Consider the following 13,914-nt stretch of genomic DNA (forward strand, 5'->3'; position numbering starts at 1 on the left):
AGGACTGGAGTTCAATGAAGAAAGGACGGGATAGTGAGAAGGAGGCAGGAGACCATGAAGAGGGGGATAGTGAAGTGGACGTGGGGCAGAGTGAGGTAGAAGGATCAATGACTGGAAAGAATGAGGCTCAGAAAATGTGGAAGATAGCATAAGTCTTGGCAGAGAGTAGGAGGAGATAAGGGAGGCAGAGGTGAAGGAACACATGACCACCAATGGAAGCAATCAGGGCATTGTGAAGATTGAAATCAAACTGAAGGAGGCTGATTACATGAACATTTCTAAGGTACAGGTGGAAACAGAAAAGTACAGCTATGTGACAGGAAAGCACATGCTTGTCAATGTGCAGCAAAAATTCTTCTACAATGAAATCTGAACATTGGACAATTCGGACTGAGAGACAGTGCTTTTGTTGTTTTTATTTCACTTATTGTAAAAGAGTTACGTGTTACCAAACCATTGACGGACACTAAGAACTTCAAACATAGTATGGAGAAATTTTCAGATACAATATTTCTCAATCTATTTGGCACCCACTTCAGTTATATTATAGACATTGAGCTCTACTGTCAGAGTAATCAGAGTTGAAAATGTAACAAAATGTGGAAAACAAGAAGTCTGCTCAGCCACAAAACTACTTGCAACGCTTCAGGACTTCATTCATCTTTCCCAAAGCAACGTCTACAATTCACAATCCTGCAAACATCTGGGAAGAATTTGTCTGATGAAGGGATCATGGTGGAGAGTCAGAGGTATTTTCCTAACTTTGCCACTTTCGACATAGAAGTTTACCTAGAAAAGATTAAATGTAGAGAAAATGACCATTCAGGAAAATTACACTACAGCTCTAGGCAAATTCTGATGAGTGAGAGTGTAGACTCCACCATACCTGGGTACATTGACTCATTCTGCATCCTGTCAGATGAAGATTCTCAAAAGCTACATTAGTAGTCCATGACATGGTCGCATATTTCTTGGAAGTTAGGCAATGTTTGTTAGATTTTAATGGAAACAGCATACGTTGATGTCACAGAAAAGCTGAGTGAAAAAAAAATACTTTGCTAATTAGCCAGCCAGTGATGATGCTGAGAATTCATTGTTCATTACATGAATGGGCATTCAAATAAGATAGCTACATGATACATGCGTACCATATTTGAAACTGACAGTAATTTAAGTTTCGACAAAACTTGGTTGTTACAACTTCTTGAGGGGAAAATGTCAAATATATGTGGAGTTAAAGGTCACCACAAGGATGGAAAAGCTAAGTGAGAATGAAACAGTCATCGAGCGTTACCAGGGGAAGGGAAAGGAGAACCGAAGTTCAATGAAGAAAGGGTGGGATCGTGAGGATAGTAAGAAGGAGGCGGGAGACCATGAAGAGGGGGATAGTGAGTGGACGTGGGGCAGAGTGAGGTAGAAGGATCAATGACTGGAAAGAATGAGGCTCAGAAAATGTGGAAGATAGCAGAAGTCTTGGCAGAGAGTGGGAGGAGATAAGGGAGGCAGCGGTGAAGGAACACATGACCATAACTGGAAGCAATCAGGGCATTGTGAAGATTGAAATCAAACTGAAGGATGCTGATTACATGAACATTTCTAAGGTACAGGTGCAAACAGAAATGCATGCATTTTATAAAAATCTGAAGACAGAGATCTGTTTAAAGATGATTTTTTTGATGAAATGCAGTCCAGAAGCCCATTTCAGGCTAATTTCTGATAAAGACAAAGATTTCTATGATACTTTAAGAAATAATCTAATGAGAGGACCTTCCATTATATTCCATCGTCACCATGAACGTGATGTGACCCAGATTCATGATGGTAAGCTCTGCCAAAAAGTGGTCGGTTTTCATGCCAATGTCCTGTATCTTTGGGTGATGATGCAACATATGCCGAAGAGGCAATATTCCAGATGAAGACTAGAGAATCAGTTTAAACCAGAATTCAAACATCCCATAATCAAGTACACATCAACATTCTTTACTGAGAATTGAACCCCACTTCTAAGGACTGCTTTAAGGTTGACATCATGACTAAAGCCAAAATCAAGATGGACCTCCCTGTTCAAATTGGACATGCTAACTATCAACTGGCTAAATTGCGCATGCTCAAATTTCATTATGACTTTCTTCTAAAACACATCGACACATTGGACTTCCAGCTGTGTGTGAGATGGACACCGATTCAGCTTACATGGCTATTTCTGGTGACTCTTTCAATGACGTTGTCAAACCACACATGCAGTAGGAATATGAAGCAGACATAAATGATACATCAGGAGTAGCTGGATATGATAAGCAGACTCCTCGGCTACTCAAGGTCAAGTGAGAGGGGGATGAAATTGTAGCACTTTGTAGCAAAACATACTACTGCTTCAGTGCACAGATAAACTCAGCTGCAAGGATGTTAGCAAGAAACCTAATGTCATTACAAAAGATGTATACCTGAAGGTTTTAAGATTTAGAATGGCATCTGTTGGTATAAATTCTGGTGTTTGCATAATTGACAATGGTATCTCCACCTACTCCGAGGCCAGAAATGCCTTCTGTTTTTCCTACCCAAAGTGGAAGGTGCTCGAAGATAATTAAATGTTTCCACAACCTACCTGGATATTAAAGATGGGTACCTTTCACAAAGCAAACTGAGCAGGGTTAAATGTGTCCAGCCTCCTACATATACCAAAGGTTAAACAACTATCAAAGTGGCCAAGCTTAACTCCATGCAATCAAGGCCTTCCAAGATTACCTTAACAGTTGTGTTCTGATGGAGAGTACTTCCACCGCCAGCGTGTGTGGAAAAAGCAGAACATGACATGCTTCCGAGATTATTATCTCTTCTAATATAATAATTTAGATGCAACACCCTTCAGTGAAGCTATCTAAAAAAATGTATGCATTTTACAAATATCTGAAGTTAGATCTGTTTAAAGATGGCATATCATTACCAGGATTGACGATGCAGTATTTGATGAAATGCAGTCCAGAAGCCCATTTCAGTCTTATTTCTGATAAAGACAAAGATTTCTATGATACTTTAAGAAATAATCTATAAGGAGGACCTTCCATCATATTCCATCGTTACCGTGAACATGATGACATCCACATTCGTGGTGGTAAGCTCTGCCAAAAAGTGGTTGGTTTCGATGCTAATGCCCTGTACCTTTGGGCGATAACGCAACATATGCTGACGGGACAATATTCTAGACGAAGACTGGATAACCATTTTAAACCAGAATTCAAACATGCCATTACCCAAGAATGGTTGCAATATGAAGCACATGCCATCACCGAGGCATTCACATACGCTGAAAAACACACAGAGAAAAGACTAGGTCCCGTTCAATTGCCAGAAGATGGGTTATACCCTGAAAATAAGACAACTTAAACAAAACAACTTTTCAAGTTGAATGGCTGCTATTTTTACAGACATCATTGTTGCCTTACCAAGGGTCACTCATATACCAGGAGAGTAGGTATATCCATGGAAGAAAAGCAAAACTACCGTTGAGCAACATGCATCACTGATTGCACAGAAATTTTAGTACAGAGGCCAGCTCAACTGAAAATGGAGAGCACAGACTTACAGCAATTGCAAACACCATAATACATACAAAGCTCCCGATAGCATTGCTCAAAACAGATTCTTTATGTTTGTGTCTAAACTCTTTTGAGGGAGAGCAAGTGATATTTTTATATCTCACAATTCAGGGTTCACGGATCATCTCATACCAGGAGATGAAATTTTAGCAGACAGGGGTTTTACTATCGATGAGATTCTGCCTGCTAGGGTTTAAATTGAGCATTCTTGCTTTCACTAAAGGACTAAAACAACTTCTTGAGACTGCAGTCACCAAAACACAATGCTCAGCAAATGTACATATTCATGCAGAATGCACAATAAAGAGGCTGAAGAGTTTTCAAGATTTTGAGTACTTTTATACCATTGAGAATTTAATAGCAGATGACATTGCAGAAGTGTGTGCAGGACTATGCAGCATATAACCACAATTAATCAAGGAGGACCTACTAGAGGATGCTGAGGAACCAGGGGGAGTAGATGAAGATGATGCCAGCAACACATCCATGTATGACACAATGGTGGTGATACATGTTAGTATTTCTTTCCAGCGGAGTAGAGGAGTTGACACTAAGGTGTTGGGGGACCCAGGAGCTGCAGTCATGCTAGTTTTATCTGAGCTATGTTCAAAAAGATACTTCACAAGCATAAACTCACCCAAAAGCAGTAAAAATGACACTGTCCTTACTACAGCTAATTATGAGGAACTTGAAGTTAAGGGCTTTGTCTTATTTTGATTTGACATCAAGGAATCATATGGAATGCATTTGTTGCACCCATCACAGTGGATGTGTTAACTGATATGATTTTCTGTACCACTTTCATTGCACCAATGGCAGCACTACTACATGACATACAGTAAACAGGAAATTCTATGTATTTGTTTTTCTAAAGTCATCAATAAACTATGGATTTTGCCAACATTCTGCTTTCGGCAATTTTTGCCACATAACTAAGCATTTGCAGGCATATGATGACGACGCTAAACGATTCTCACCGGCAGACTTTACACAGGTCCAGAGAGCAATTTGCACTTGCTCGTCATCAGCACCTTCTCCGCCATCATAAGCGACAGAGAGCTGTTCTAGTACTAGGATTCCTCTCAGCAGCAGTGGCAGGATGTACCTTGAGAGATAGGCACATTGACCGCTTGCACAAATACCACTACCAGATTTTTTGGAACCAAATCCTGTTTGGACTTGAGGAAGGAATACTAAACAATTCTGGAGGAATTGATGTGCTTTTGAATACATTGCCGATCACCTACATGAAAAAAACAACAACAAATGTTGACAGAATCCTATAAAGTTGTAAAGTTTTTGATTGCTTAATAGTCATTTTTTTATGAGATGGTTGAAAATACTTGTAATACTGTTGCTAAAATATACAGTAGTTCTACAAAAATTTGTAATGCAATCCTCTGTAACTGCTCATTCTTTGCTTTGGGTTTTACAGGTCATCAGTAAACAAATGTTGTGGATAGACGAGAGACACCACAATCTCTACACTTGGCCAACAAAAGAACATCACTTCATTCATCCACAAACTGACAAGATCAGATTTCTTGAACAACTTTTGGAAGGGTCCCATGTGTTCTTTCAATTTCATACTAAGGAATAAGACAGGGTGTCTGCATTAATTTCAAACTTCAAGAGAAATCACAGATTTTTGCTCCAAATCTACAAGGCTGTTTTCACGTGCCAGTGACTGTCAATTTTAGAGGAATTTGTGTCATATAGCAAATTAAAACATAAGGTAGAGATTGTTCTTTCACAGTTTATCTATGAACATGGTAAATACTCAGTGAAAAACGAGAGCAAACGAAAAATGAGAATGAATTTGAAAAGGCTTATGTTGATTTTGAAATGTGGCAAGAGGTTGATGCAGAGTATGGTGGTGAAGTGGCACAGACAGAGCCATCTTTACCATTAGTAGAACAGGGTAAGGTAGATGGAGTTCAGACAACCAAAAGAGTGGTGTAAGATGGGTAAAGAACTTGCCCCAGTATCGTATGAATGTACCAAGGAAAATATGCCTGTAACATGATCAGTTTCAGACCTACACATTTGACCTCCAGCAGGTTATGTGTACACCACAGGGTCAAGCTTTGACTTTTTATTACAGAAGAAAGTTAAGCTTGCATAAGTTGACTTTGTATAACCAAAGTACAAGTGATGGATTTTGCCGCTTGTGGCATGAAACCTACTGGAAGAGGCTCTTGTAAGATCAGCATGGTCTGAACAAGCATCTCAAAAGCTTACCAGAAACTGTTATAAAGTTGCTTTTCTTCTCAGATACCTGCAGTGGACAGAATTGTAACTGTCATCTGACTGAAGGATTATACGTATCATGCCTTGAAAACTTCTCCATGTATTACCTTCCACCATTACCTTGAGCCAGGGCACACACACATGGAGGTGGATAGCATGCATAGTGCAATAGAGACTGCTTCAAGGGGTATTGACATAACTTACCCTGATCAATAGCAAATTGTTGGCAATGGTTCAAAGAAGAGATCCATACAAAGTGAACAAACTCAGCCACCTTACTGTATTTTTATGGATGTGAGTAGTACGGGTAAAGTAACACATTGATTAAAAAATATGCTACATAACTTCCTGAAACCTTAACATTTCTTATTACTGTTTGCGTTGTTTTTTTTTCTACATTTACAGCACAGCTATTCATGGAGTTGGGGCACCCATTCATCTCATAGGAGACCCTGCCTATCCCCTCAAGAAATGGTTAATGAAGGCTTCATACAGAATGACAGGATAGTACATCAGCAGATGCATTTCAACAACAGGCTAAGCTCTGCAAGAATAGTTGTTGAGAACACGTTTGGCCGTTTAAAAGGGCGATGGCGACGACTGCTCAAGAGGAATGATATCCACACAGACTTCGCTTCACTGCTTGTTGTGTGCTGCAAAACATTTGCAAAGTGCATAAAGATCGATACAACCTGACCTGTGACTTGCTGCGAGATGAGGAGATGGCGCATCAGATCCAGGATTTTGTTGTCCATCAGGCAGGTCAAAGGAAAGATGGAGCTGCCATCATGAAATTCAGGTGAATCCTATCATACTAGTCAGTGAAAATGGAAGGTAGCTGCGGAGTTAGGTGGAGTTAGGTGAAGGAGGTTTTGATAGATTTGCTAGACAGAGAAGGGGCACACACCATTCCAAATTCAGAAGAAGCTGCAGGCACAATCCATGATGCAGGGGAATATTTCATAGACGATGATATTTTATTCCGTCGTGATGGGCTGCATTTGAACAATTTAGGAGTAACTCAGCTTTTTCAATATTTTGAATCGTTTGTTTTTGAGCTACTTCATAAATTTCAATCACCCACCTCCAATCAAAAGACAGTGTGGATAGCTCCTGAATTAAAAAAACTGTACACACCCAAACCCGTTTAAAAAAAACAAAGAAAGGAGAAGTTCACGTGGACGTACAGCCAAGGAAAACGCTAAATTTACAAAAAAAAAACCAAGTACGTGTATCTCATCAGTGTCACAGGACCCCTCGCTGGAAATACGAACCCATCTTTTTCCTGGATGGTTTCCGAACTTCAACGAAATCTGTCAAGGAAAAGCCCAAACCTGCACTTCCACCTACATGTAACAGACATCACCCTGAACACAAGACTGCTGTCTTGATCCCGTATGCCCCTTGGATCCCGTGTCACAAAATCCCATCATGTGACATTCCTTTGCCAAACGGACATAACCAATATGTTGACAGGAAGCTGAGAAAGAAAAGACACAGGAAAAGAAAGAAATGGAGTCCAGCGGAGAAATACCTGTGGATTAATAAGAACGTTTTCCGCAAGATTGACGGGTTACTGTACTCTGTTGGTAGTGCCACGCTCGTTAGTACAGATGGTCCTGCAGTCCAATCACAACTTTCAATTAGTAGGACATGCAGGGATGGACCGCACCAAGGCCTCAGTAAAGGAACGCTACTTTTGGTACGGTTTGGGACAAGATGTCGCAGAGAATGTGGCCTCCTGTAAAGCCTGCAGCGAAAGCAAAAAGTCTAGCAGGTATGGACATAGTCCCATGAAAATGGGAAGTCAATGCCCTTGGGGGATTGCTGTGCAATCCACACATTCGCGCATTGGGTGAGTTGGGACTGGATTATACTGCTGACCCCAGCAAGTGCCTGGGGCAAGCAGTCCTCTTAACGGCCTGTCTTCACCTAGGAGCAGCGGGTAAGGTTCTCATGCTCCATCTCCAGGGGCGGTAGGATGCACGTGATGCAGGCGAACCCTCCTGGGTATGCCAGGAGTTGATTAAGGTGCACGTCCACCGTTTTCAGCGGATACATATCCATTTTGCTGTTCACTGGGAGCCAGTGAGGTGGAGGCTTGGCAACGTGGGTTCTGTAATGCCTACTTCGTCTTTTCTTTCTTCGTTTTTGTCATTTATTTTGCCTGCTACTTTTGGTGCCAGGAGTGGCGTTAATTTCGGTGATTTTAGTGGAAAACTATTAAAGAGATGTAAACAGCTGAATGATATAAATACCGACTCTTGGTAGAAATCTGGGGATTCAGCCATGATTCCGTCTAAAGATTCAGAGTTGTGAGTCCAGACTAGTTTTGGACTAGAAATGTACAGAGCCACTAATAAACTTGCTTTCATGCCCGGAAAATGTTCCGTTCATTCTACTCACTAGCTGTTCTCTAGTCTGTCAGACTGAACTGCGTGCTGTGTCAGTGTGTGGTGCAAAGTGATGATTTGCAGTACATCTAAACATGCTCATCAGAAGTGGGAAATTTTTTGTTACACTGGTGGCAGCAGTGGGATTCCAACTTAAACACGCCATCCCCATCGATACCTCTGACTACCTCCGACTCTGGAATAAATGTGGTGCGTGAATGGGCTTTGCTAATCAAGAGGAGGTGAGGTGGCAACACGAAGTCAGTGTCGTGTAAGACAACAAACCGCGCAGCATCCCTGAAATGGATGCCTTTGCCGGTATGACTGCCGGTATGACTGCCAGGTGGCAAGGTGTAATCTTGTTCGACATCAACCACAACAAAATGATTGCTGCTCAGAAGGATGACCCCGACGTCGGCCTCAATTACTGGTGGCTCAACGAATCAAAGGACAGGACAGATCGAGGTCGTGTTCAGGACAAGAGTACTGTGGTTCGCAACCTTTGGCTTGTGTGGATCTGGACATCGTTGACGGAATATTATATAAGAGAACTTGTCTATAGCTAACGCTCTCCATTACACCCCCTTCCCCTCCAGGAGTTGGGCCTACTCTTGATCCCGTCCCCTGATCTCACGTCACTTATTCACCAGAAACCTCGTAGAGCAACATTAATTTCAGCATCCTCTCCGGAAGAGCCAAGTGCTGGATTCTTACTGCCATTAGTCTCTATTCTGTTATCATGGCATTTCAAGAAGAATTCGTTTCTGGGCTGATGACAACCCCTCAGCAGCCAGTATATTCGCCAATATCTGTGAGTGGTGACTCGTCACCTGAAAAGACAGCTGCACCTAGATTCACACCGACCCCGTTGCCAGCCAGGCCTGTCGGCGTTAGGCAATTTGACAATCGCCAATACCAAGTAGGCCTACAACACTCCAGTGCTCCGACCATGCCACATTCGCCTACAAATGGCGATCTACTGACAGCCTTGCGAGCCATGGATGGCAGATTTTCAGGTGAACTCTATGCACTTAGGAAAGAGGTCGCCAAGCACTGTTATGCCGCCAATGAAATGGGCAAAAAGAACTCACAACTTGCCACAGATGCCACGGTCGAGGCGGAGTACCTCCAGAGCAACTTATGCCATGGAATCAACCATGTAGCTGGCCTCGTCAAAAATGAGAAGGAAATGATCCAGAAGGCATCTACACTCCTACAGGGGTCTGGACTAGTTTGGACTAGAAATGTACAGAGCCGCTCATAAACTTGCTGTCATGGCCGGAAGATGTTACGCCCACTCTACTCACTAACTGTTCTCTAGTCTGTCAGACTGAACTGCGTGATGTGTCAGTGTGTGGTGCAAAGTGATGATTTGCAGTACATCTAAACACTCTTAACTGATAGCAGAAGTTTCCTGCATGCTCATTAGAAGCGGGGAATTTTTCGTTACAGTAGAATATATCATGATATCACATACTTTTGCTTCAAAGAGTGTTTTTCCAGGCAATGTAAAATAAACACACTTGTCAGATGATCAGTTAGTTTCTTGACCAGTGTACAGACACTTCTACCCAGACTCATTAACACTCAGACATGCCAACTGCCCACTGTTAATTGAAAGTGTATCTACCGGTTGCTGCTGTCGACAATATACAATATATAGGTTGTCACTGGCTGCCAACTCAGATAAAACAGAGCATACAGGGGGCTTGTCAAAGTTCACCCTGTATCAGCACCTCTCACATGAGGGCTTGGAGAAGAGATTTATAGCTCACACATCTTTCCTCAACATGAAGAGCTGGGTGGAGACGTTGGAAAAACGCATTGATTCAATGGTGGAAAAGGTAGGATCAGAACTTCTGGGAGATCAAGCTCATGCTTTTGTTGACATTTTCACATCTAATTCCACCCAAGAATACTTTGATTCTCTGGCCCCTGTCTCCCCTCAGAGATTTCTTTGGGAGCAGCGAAAAAAGGCAGCGTCAAACAAAGCTAATGGAATGAGGTGGCACCCAGCAGTCCTGTGGATGTGCATAGCACTCCATGCTAAAGTCATCCAGCTCCTATGACCTATTGAAGAAATCAGGATTTTTTTAACCTCCCACACGCCAATACACTACGGCACTACACGTACTTAACTGATTATTCGCCGGGACTCCATAATGAACTTTTGACCCAAATTATCCAAGAACAAAATTTCGACAACCAACCAGACTTCAAGCATAATGTGTGTGTCATCATGGATGAGACGAAGGTAAAGTAAGGACTTGTCTTTGGCACCAATGGGAGACTCATTGGACTTTATGACGTGGGGGATATAAACAATGAACTCAAAAACTTTGAAAAACATTGCATTGGTGAGCTGACCACGCTGGCATCTCATGTTTTTGTCTTGATGGTGAGGGGCATCTTTTCTAACCTGAAGGCTCCATTTGATTACTATCTAAGTGAGAGCATGAGTAGGGACCAACTCTACACATGTGTATGGGACAGTGTTAAACACCTCGAAAGCCACAAGCTGCAGGTGAGGTGTATTACCTCAGATGGCGCCAGTAGCAACAGAAAATTCTATGAAATGTGTGCACATGTCTGTGGAAGTACACACTGGATCTGGAATCTGTTTGCCCTACACCGCAAAGTATATTTCATATCAGACCCTCCCCATCTCCTAAAGACGATCCGGAAAAACTTCTTCAACAGCGGTGCTCACCAGAAGACAAGAAATCTCATGGTAAGGATTACCCTCCAAAAGTATTATCTAAAGCTATTGTACATGAAAGTAGAGTGCAATGATGAAATCAGGATTTTTTAACCTCCCACATGCCAATTCACTACGGCACTACACTCACTTCACTGATTATTCGCCGGGACTCAATAATGAACTTTTGGCCCAAATTATCCCAGAACAAAATTTCGACAACCAACCAGACTTCAAGCGTAATGTGTGTGTCATCATGGATGAGATGAAGGTAAAGTAAGGACTTGTCTTTGGCACCAATGGGAGACTCATTGGACTTTATGACGTGGGGAATGTAAACAATGAACTCAAAGAACATGCATTTGTGAGCTGACCACGCTGGCATCTCATGTTTTTGTCTTGATGGTGAGGGGCCTCTTTTCCAACATGAAGGCTCCATTTGATTACTATCCAAGTGAGAGCATGAGTAGGGACCAGCTCTACACATGTGTATGGGATAGCGTGAAACTCCTGGAGAGCCACAAGCTGCAGGTGAGGTGCATTACATCGGATGGTGCCAGCAGTAATTGCAAATTTTATGAAATTTGTGCATATGTCTGAGCAAGTATGCACTGGACTTGGAATCCATTTGCCCCACACCACAAAGTGTATTTCTTGTCAGACCCTTCCCATCTTAAAACAATCCAGAACAACTTCACTTTTCAAACAGCAGTGCTCACCAGAACAGGTTATCATTACAGATTTTAGCGAGACTTTCTATACTTTCCTCTATCACAGACTCCTTTTAAAGTTAAAGCAGTCAGGTTGCAGTATGTTGGCTTTGGGGCCTTTTTTTAAAGAAAGCAGGGGGAATAATGTTACCCTTGAAAAAAAAACAACAACAGGAGAGTGCGTCATGGCTGCTGTTAGTGTGGACACATGAATATTCGTCTGCAAGCGTCGGAGACAAATTTAAAAGCAGGAAATTAAATTTCACAGGATTCAAGAGGTAAATATAACATGATAGAATTGGTACACTGATTCTGTGATATTTTCAAGTCTCCCATTGGTCTCAGGATGGAGAAAGGGAAAGCAGAATACAATTCTCCCTACACTAAGAAACCAAAGTGGGTGGTTGCGTCTGACTTCTTGGCTTCCCTGCACAACTCACCTGAAACATCCAAGGTTGTTTATAGATTGCACAAATTAGACAAACTGGTAATACACGGAGATGGACGGTGCAACTCAAGGTCAAAGTGCAAAGTATGGGACATATTCTATGATGAACTCATCAACTGATGAAATTATAGCAATAGCTCCAGTACAGGTAACACAGACAACATGCTCAAATGCAATGGAAAAGGAAGGTTTTCTGAGGTTCATGGACCAACTTGCTAGTAAGATTGTCAATATTGATGTCATGACGACATACACAGACAAATAAGCATTCTTGCCATTAACAGGAAGGATGTCTCAGATGTTATACTCAAGCTCAATGTCTGGCAACTGTTGAAGAGTGTGACAAAGAAACTCTACAAAAAGAGCAAACACAAAGGCTTTGGGGCATTAAGTTGGATCTCAGCAATATCTAACCACTTGTGGTGATCTATAACTAATTGCCAGAAAGATCCCGACAGATATAGACATCAATGCTGCACCACATCACTTACTCTATCAGTGATGTCATGGTGAATGCTTTAAGAGAAGCACTCATGATGACCTTACCCAAGAAGAGAGGGCTTTAGATGAATGGCTTCAATCTGGATCCCCTGCTCATGAACCTTTGAATACTGTAGTCTTTAACAAGGCTATCCTCAAGGACATTTATCAGATCACTATGGCATTGCACACAAGAGGACTAGAGTAATATTATGGCCTCATGCTGAGATTTTGTCCCAAATGGCAGAAGAGATGTGCCCATGATGACCTTAACCAAGAAGAGAGAGCTTTGGATGAGTGGCTTGAGTCGGGATCCCCTGCTCACGAAGCTCTTAATGATGTAATCGTCAATCGAACTCTTCTGAAGGATATTCGCCAGATCACCATGGCATTGAACACAGGAGGGCTGGAACAATATCATGGCCTCATGCTGAGATATTGCCCCAAACACCGGGCTTTTGAATACCCATGCATGCTTGGAAGAACCCAGATGGCGGTCACTGACCACAACCACAACAGTTAGAGAGATGATCTGAGGGGAAAAGGATTGAAAGAAGAAGTAGAGGACTGTGTGCCAGAAAGCAACAAAGAGATGGGTGCTGAGAGCCAGGTATGTCAAAGAGGACTTCAGCTTTCCTGGAGGAATGCTGACAAATGTAATCATACAGAAATGTGGCAACATTGTGAATATCTGTCAAGTTTGTACAATACTTGACCATGCATTTTCAAAACAGAGATCAAATATACAGACAGGCTCCAAATTCATTTTACTAGATGGTCCCATTTCCCGAGTCTACCATAAATAACCCTGAAAGTACTTTCACTCATGTATTTACTCAGAGTATGTCTGGTTATAAAAAATCTATTTATTTTCATTTATTCTTTCATTGAGATTTTCTAATTTTCAGAATTGTGTTAATTCGTTTTCAACTAATTCTTGTTATTTTGTATATTAATGCATACAATCTACAAGTTATTTTAATCATGGTTTATAATTTGGTAATCTAGAGCCACCTTACATGATATCATGATGGCAACATCAGGCCCAAAAGACCAAATTTTAAAGAAAAAAAATAAACTGGGAATTCTGGGGTCAATGAGAGCTCCTGACCACATGTTTTCAAGAAACAGATAAAAATATAAAATTGTTCACATCCCCCTCCCCCGAGCTTTATCTCCCCCAACCCCATCCGTTCCCACAGCACTGTGCCCCCATGGTGCCCCATAGTACCCATTTGTACAAAGGAGGGCACCCCAAGTATCCACTATCCACAGTCATCAAACTACAGTCCTCAATGGACTTACTCACAGCATTAACTTAGCTCTATCACTTCTGGGT

Source organism: Diadema antillarum, unplaced genomic scaffold (genome assembly GCF_040938485.1).
Source record: "Diadema antillarum isolate AM-2024a unplaced genomic scaffold, OU_Dant_1.0 scf00000184, whole genome shotgun sequence".
NCBI classification, from domain to species: Eukaryota; Metazoa; Echinodermata; class Echinoidea; order Diadematoida; family Diadematidae; genus Diadema; species Diadema antillarum.